Genomic DNA, 6,979 nt, shown 5'->3' on the forward strand with positions numbered 1-6,979 from the left:
TGTTCTTTCCTGCCCCCAGGGTCTTCTTACTTGCTGTGTCCTCTGCCCTGAACCACCCCACCCTCTGCACACAGATACACCCTCCTCACGCTTTCTCAGGCTGATCCCCACTCATCCTTCAGATCTCAGCCTCACTGTGGGTTTTTCAGAGAGACCATCTGGGATCCCATCTCTGGATTAGATTATCCTGTTATACTTTCATAGTAGTAACCTATTACTTCCCTTTACAACCTATATTATAATTTGAAGTTATAGATCCAATTAGCAATAATCGCGCCTCGGATAAACCTCATTGGCTACGATACTGCCACTGCGCAAAGCTTGAAGTTATAGATCCAGCTGTGCTTGATGCTTGATTCTCCTGTTAGACCACAAGCTTCCTGAGGACAAGGGCCCCACCCTATTCTCCACTTTGAACTTTGCTTATGGACTTCCCTGTTGGCGCAGTGGATAAGAATCTGCCTGCTGATGCAGGGGACATGGGTTCGATCCTGGTCTGGGAAGGTTCCACATGCAACTAAGCAACTAAGCCTGTGCACCACTTCTACTGAAGCTTAAGTGCCCTATAGCCCATGCTCCACCACAAGAGAAGCCCCGCAAAGAGAAGCCCATGCATTGCAATGAAGAGTAGAACCTGCTCTCCACAACTAGAGAAAGCCCACACAAAGCAATGAAGACCCAGAGCAGCCAAAAAAACAAACAAAATGAAACCTTGCTCTTGGCATAGTGCTAGACACATATACACACACCGTAACGTTTTGCTAAATGAGTATATGAATTTAGAAGGTTTCAGAGATCTACTGGTCCACTGCTTGTTTCCCTCTATCATATGCCCAGTAGGCAGTCATTTACTTTCTCTTTGAATATTCCTAGTGTCAGGGAATTCACTACTTCACAAGATGCCCATTCTATTTTTGAAGAGATTTAATAGAAAAAAAAGGAAAAAAAAAAAATAGAATCATGATGGTTCAGCAGGTAAAGAATCTGCCTGCAATGTAAGTGGCACAGGAGACTTGGATTCAATCCCTGGGTCAGAAAGATCTCCTGGAGGAGGAAATGGCAACCCACTCCAGTATTCTTGCCTGGAGAATCTCATGGACAGAGGAGCCTGGTGGGCTACAGTTCATGGGGTCACAAAGAGTTGGACACGGCTAAGCGCGAGCATAGGTAAAAGAATAGTTCTTTCTTATTGGGAAAAAAACTGGCTCTCTGTTATTTCTTTGTCCTAGTTTGGCCCTCTGGAGCTACATGCAATCAAGACAGTCCTTAAGCACTTACAGACAGCCATCCTGCTCGCCCCCTCCGCCCTCAAGCCTTTGCTGTGCCACCTAAACAGTTCTTTCAGCTTTGGAAGCCTTGGTTTCTTTTTTTTTTTTTGGAAGCCTTGGTTTCTTAACCTGCTCCACCCTGGGCTCTTTTCTCAAGAAACACCCACTTTGGTCAGCACTCAGAACGTTGCCTCATTTATGAATTATTACCCCTTACTCTCAGTCATTTGGCATAGGTGCAGCGGGATGATGGAGAAGAAAGTGAGAAAAGAAAGCTGTTCCTTTCTCTCCAGTGTAAGCAGGGATGTGATTCTCCAGGAAACAATATTATTAATGATGGTTGGGGCCCCGGGCTAGTTCTGAACCCGATGTACCGTTGTCAGCTGCATTCTGGGTCAAGTGGCCTTTCTGGACCCTTTTCTTTGGGGAAAATGTGTTTGGGTTCCAAACAACCAAGTTATATATAAACCCTTTAGATAACCAGCTTACAAATTGGGAACTGCTTCTAGAGAAGTATTTAGGTAACACCGAGTGGGAGAGTGAAGGGACAAGAACAGAGTGGGCTTGTTCAGAAAAGTTTCCAAGAGGTTTTCAAAGCAAAGGCAGGGAGAGTGGAAAGGCACACAGGCTTCAGAGCCAGACAAACTTGGGTTCAAGTCCTAGAGTTGCCATTCCTACGGGGGGAGGCCCAGCTGTTGTCACCTAACTTTCCTTCGGGTTCCTGTGTCTAGAAAGACAGTCATTGCAGAGCTGCCTGACAAGTGCCGATGAATGGTAGGTATTGTCATGTTTTCAAAATGTAAGTCTTTTCCCTTGAGGTGAGGTGTCACGATCGATGACTTACTAAGACCCTGACCCCAACACGCAGCTGGCTCACATGCAGGAACACGAGCTGATTACAGGGCACTGTCCGAAGGAGACGTTCCAAAGCCTGGTGGGGGAAAAGGGGTGCTTCAGAAAGAAGTTGGGGTGACAAAGGCATTGGGGGTCTGAGTGTCCCCCAAAACAGGTGCTTCAGTGCACACCGTTTCTGTAGAGGTGTGTGTCTACGTGGGCCCTGTGAGGTCTGGTGACTGTGCATGCCAGCGTTCTGCCTGTCAATGGGACTCAGGAGATTCCCCTCCATCTCTCAGGCTCCATTACTCAGCTCTCGGCAGCCCAGCTCTTATCGCTTAGCTGTCTGCCCTCTGGCCTCTTCCCTTTGTTTACCAACTTGGCTGGCTTTCTCCTCTGGGAACAAAGGAGGTGTTCAGTTCTGGGCAGTGCCTGGCTCCAGCTCCCCGCCCCCACTCCCTTCCCCTCTCCCCCAGAGCGTTGCCCCCCACTCCCCCTTTCCCGTCTCAAGCAGACCCCTTGGTTCTGAGAGGCCCCTTCCCACAGTTCCATGGAGAGACGAGGCTGGACTCCTTGGTCAGCATCCCCCTTTTCCTCACCCTCTAGCCCCCATTCCTGTCCCTGATGAGGCCTCTGAAGCTTCACTTGTCTGGGCTGGAGGCAGCTCCTCTCCCCATTGTCTGACCAGGATTTGGAAGCTCTGGTTTCCATAGCAACCCCTGGGCATTTAATTAAGGGAGGAGGCCTTCATCTCTTCTAGTCCGGGCAGTTCCAAATCTCTGCCCGAAAAAGATACCCTCCCTGAGGGGGTGAGGGAAAAGCATTGTCCTCCAGTATAGCACAATTCTGGCTTCTCCATAGCACCCAGTATAGCTTTCCCAGCCCGTCCCCTCCCACCTGCCAGCCGTCTCCCCACCTCACACCAGAGCAGACTGGGGAAACCTCACAGACCAGCCAGGGCAAACCCCAGGTCCCAGAATAGCAGGGTTCTGGGTCGAAGGAGCAGGTAATTTCTGTAAGCCACCCCCTCTTCTGGCTTTGTTTACTGTACCGGTGGATTGGAGATGGGATGGGGTGGTGAAAAAAGTGTTGCTAGTCAGTGTGTCTGACTTTGTGACCCCATGCCCTGTAGCCTGCCAGGCTCCACTGTCCATGGAATTCTCCAGGCAAGAACACTGGAGTGGGTAGCCGTTCCCTTCTCTAGGGCATCTTCCCGACCCAGGGACTGACCACAAGTTTCCTGTATCACAGACAGATTCTTTACTGTCTGAGCCACGGGGGAAGCCCCTGGTGGGATGGGATCGGGGTGGGAGCTAATTCAACACTGGCCCTACCATCTAATTGCTCTTTGAAACCCCTGGAATTTAATGTAAAATGTTGTATATAAATTCTTATAAGCTCCAACTCTTGTTGTCTAGTCATTAAGTTGTGACCAACTCTTTGGTGACCCCGTGGACTATAGCCTGCCAGTCTCCTCTGTCCATGGGGTTTCCCAGATGAGAATACTGGAGTAAGTTGCAATTTCCTTCTCCAGAGGATCTTCCCAACCCAGGGACTGAACTCGCATCTCCTGTGTGCTTTTTTCAGATCCACAAAGGAATCTGTGAGCTCAAAAATTTCCCTAGATCTGTCATTTGCTAGCTGTGAGACCTTTGGCAAATTACTTAACCTCTCTGTGCCTCTGAGTCCTTGTCTGTAGAGTAGGGTTCATAATTCTTACTTTGAAAGATGGTGAACACTTGGTAAGGAGTTATTCTTGTTACAGCTATTATTACTATGAGAGGGGGCTAAATGGAGGACCCTACCCCTTATTCGTTCCACACCCACAGCCCCTCAAGATGACAGGTCTGCCCTCAGGGAAAGGCCTTCACCTCCTCCTCCCTCCTCCCTCTCTGCCCCACCCCAGACTGCTGGAAAGTGCTCCAGACTCTGATCGGAAGCTGGCAGCTTTCAAGAGCTCGTCATGAGGTGGAATTTCCAAGCTCCAGTAACCAAGCTATCCGGGTTCCTGAAATTCCTGACTCCGATTTCTCAGCTGTTGCTGTGACCACTTTTTCCCATTTCTGGTTAGGTTAGTTTGTGTGTGTGTGTGTGTGTGTTTCCTTTTCACTGTATTTTTAGACTTCGGAAAAAATAAACACAGCTCACACACTAGCACCTTCCTGATCTTTCGGTTCTTCATAGGCGTGGGGGTGAGGGCAATTCTTTCCATGACCGTGGTCATTCTTCAACCCTACCCCACCCCACCCACCCTTACCTTCTGTTGAAAATTTCCAGCCTTATCCCACCCATCTCGCATTACCACCTCTCCCAACCCCTCAACATTGGTAAATGTTGATTGTAATGTGAACCTTCTGGCTCTTACATCCTTTCTATACTTCTGTCTGGTTTCCCTCTTGTTTTCCCACAGTGGGAAACTTCCCCCACTGTGGCATTCTTTTCCCTCCCTTCAGAAGAGCCACTCTATTTCTGCGGTTCGGGGCTCGTCCCACTGGGACAGCACCTGATTCGAAGGAGGAGCTGGGGAGTCCGATGAATCTAGGAACCCACACCCCACCAATTAGGTTTAGGCTTCATCATCAATAACATAGCACTTACCTAAGGCTCAGTGGGCTTCTGAGGTGGCACTAGTGGTAAAGAACCTGTCTGCCAATGCAGTAGACATTAGAGACACGGGTTCGATCCCTGGGTTGGGAAGATCCTTTTGAGAAGGGAATGGCAATCCACTCCAGTATTCTTGCCTGGAGAATTCCATGGACAGAGGAGCCTGGCGGGCTACAGTCCATGGTGTCACAAAAGAGTCGGACACAACTGAAAGACTAAACAACCAGAGTTGTAGCGAGGTTGAAGTGAAATAATGCAAGGAGTGTACTGAGGTCAGATGCCTTGCAGCTGGCAAAGGCCTTGATAATGGAGCTGTTATTCACTGGACCTGAGGGTCCTCCAGGACGCAGGACTGTTTCTCAGACCTCTTTCATTCGACCCTGTCCACATGCCAGTCAGAGTCCTGGAGCTGGACTGGGTGCCGCCCGTTGTCTGAAGACACAGATGATGTCCAGAGGTGGCATGGGAGAGGTGAAGGGGGAGGGCTCAGGGTTTTCTCTTGTGAAGGCGAGAGACAAGGATTTGCATTATTCAGTCTGGAGGAAACTGGAAGAGGGAAGGAAAGGCTTTTAATAATAATAACAGACTTCAGGGCTCTCTGTGTCACATTCTGTTTTCTCTCCCTCAGGGAAGAGGAAGTGTTGGCGTTGGAGAGTCTAGGAACTGGTGAGCAGAAGAATGTCCCAGCTGTGGATGAAACCCTGGCTCAGGAAATTTGAAATTTCTGCCAAGGCTCACAGAGTTTGCCTAAGGTCACAAGGTAGTCGGTGCTGGGCCCTGGATGTGGACACAGACCACAGCCCACTGAACGCGGGCCAAGGCTTTCAACCCACACGCTGTGGCCAGAGGCTGGGAGCTCCAGGGGGTCAGATGGGTTGGCAAACCCAGTGGAGACTCCTGGTTTGCTTCAGAGTCCCATCCCCAGGAAGTGGTGAAAAGAATACAAGGTAACGCAATATTGCCACCCCCATTTCAGAAAAAGCAAAGCTCAGTAAAAGATAAAGTAATTCACCCAGTTCACAAAACTGGGAACTGCTGAGACCAGGATTCGAACCCGGGCTGCATGATGTGAGCCTGGGTTCTCTACCTGTGCGGCCTCTGGATGTGTTGAGTCTGGTTTTCAAGCTAGTGGGGCTGACTCTGGAGCAGAGATGCTAATGAAGTCCTGTAGCACCTCTTGGACCCTCAGAGGACCGAGGGCTGAGTGAGACAGTGCAGGTGGAGCCCAGCACACAGGAAGAGCCGACCCGGCTGTCATTGTGTCTGGCTGGCTTCGGTTCTGCCTTTCCGCTATTTGCTCTGTGCCTGGGTTTATGCCCTTGGCCTTCACTAACCTGGAAGCAAATATCTGTCCTTCCTCCGTGTTTGTCCTCAGTCAGTAAACAGGATTGTGGGTCAAGGGGTGACTGCCTGACCCTCACAGTCCCACCCACTGCCAGACTCTGGTTGTCTGGGGCGCATCCCCCGGCATGCCCTGGAAGGCTGGACTGGGGGTGAGCCGGAAGGCTCCCAGAGAGCAAGTCCAGCCTCACATTTTGTATAAGGATGCTGAGGCCCAAAGAGACAGAGTCTGGGTCAGGGTCATTCCTTCAGTCTGTCCACATTCACTGAGCCCCTGCTGTGTTCCAGATACCATTCTAGACATTGGGGATATGGCAGGAAATGGGACTGGAAAGACCCCACCAAGAGGCAACGTAAGAGACGCAGGTTCGATTCCCGGGTCAGGAAGATCCCCTGGAGGAGGGCATGGCAACCCACTCCGGTATTCTTGCCTGGAGAATCCCATGGACAGAGGAGCCTGGCGGGCTACAGCCCATAGGGTCTTGCAAAGAGTTGGGTATAACTGAAGCGACTCAGCAAGCACACATGCAAGTCTGCCTTATCAGAGTGGAGGAGAAAGACGACAAAAAATAGGTATACAAAAAACACATGCCAGAAAAAGGTCATGGTGACCAATGCCGGAGAACATGAAAGGGAATCGTCAAGTGGTTACTTCAGTTAAGGTGAGTTCTCTGGGCAGATGACACTAAAACTCCAGATCTAAGGAATGAAAAGATACCAGTGGGGACCGTCAAGGAGCAGGGTGCTCCTGGAAGAGGAAATGCAGCGAAAAGCTCCCAGGTACAAGCAGAGCACGTGGAACTTAGTAAAGGTGACTGTTTTGGGAACTTTAGTGTTCTTTTTTTTTCCCCCAGGAACTTTAATTTCATAGGGAGCTGTCATGCTGGGGGAAGTCTAAGAGAGGAAAGGCTCTCAGGAACATGGGAGTGAGC

General features: G+C 50.0%; 1 pseudogene; it reads right to left on the reverse strand.

The window, feature by feature from the left end:
• Nucleotides 1-206: 206 nt before the first annotated feature.
• Nucleotides 207-322, reverse strand: LOC133049444 (U4 spliceosomal RNA; annotated as a pseudogene).
• Between the last annotated feature and the right edge of the window lie 6,657 nt (nt 323-6,979).

This window comes from Dama dama, chromosome 3, assembly GCF_033118175.1.
Source record: "Dama dama isolate Ldn47 chromosome 3, ASM3311817v1, whole genome shotgun sequence".
NCBI classification, from domain to species: Eukaryota; Metazoa; Chordata; class Mammalia; order Artiodactyla; family Cervidae; genus Dama; species Dama dama.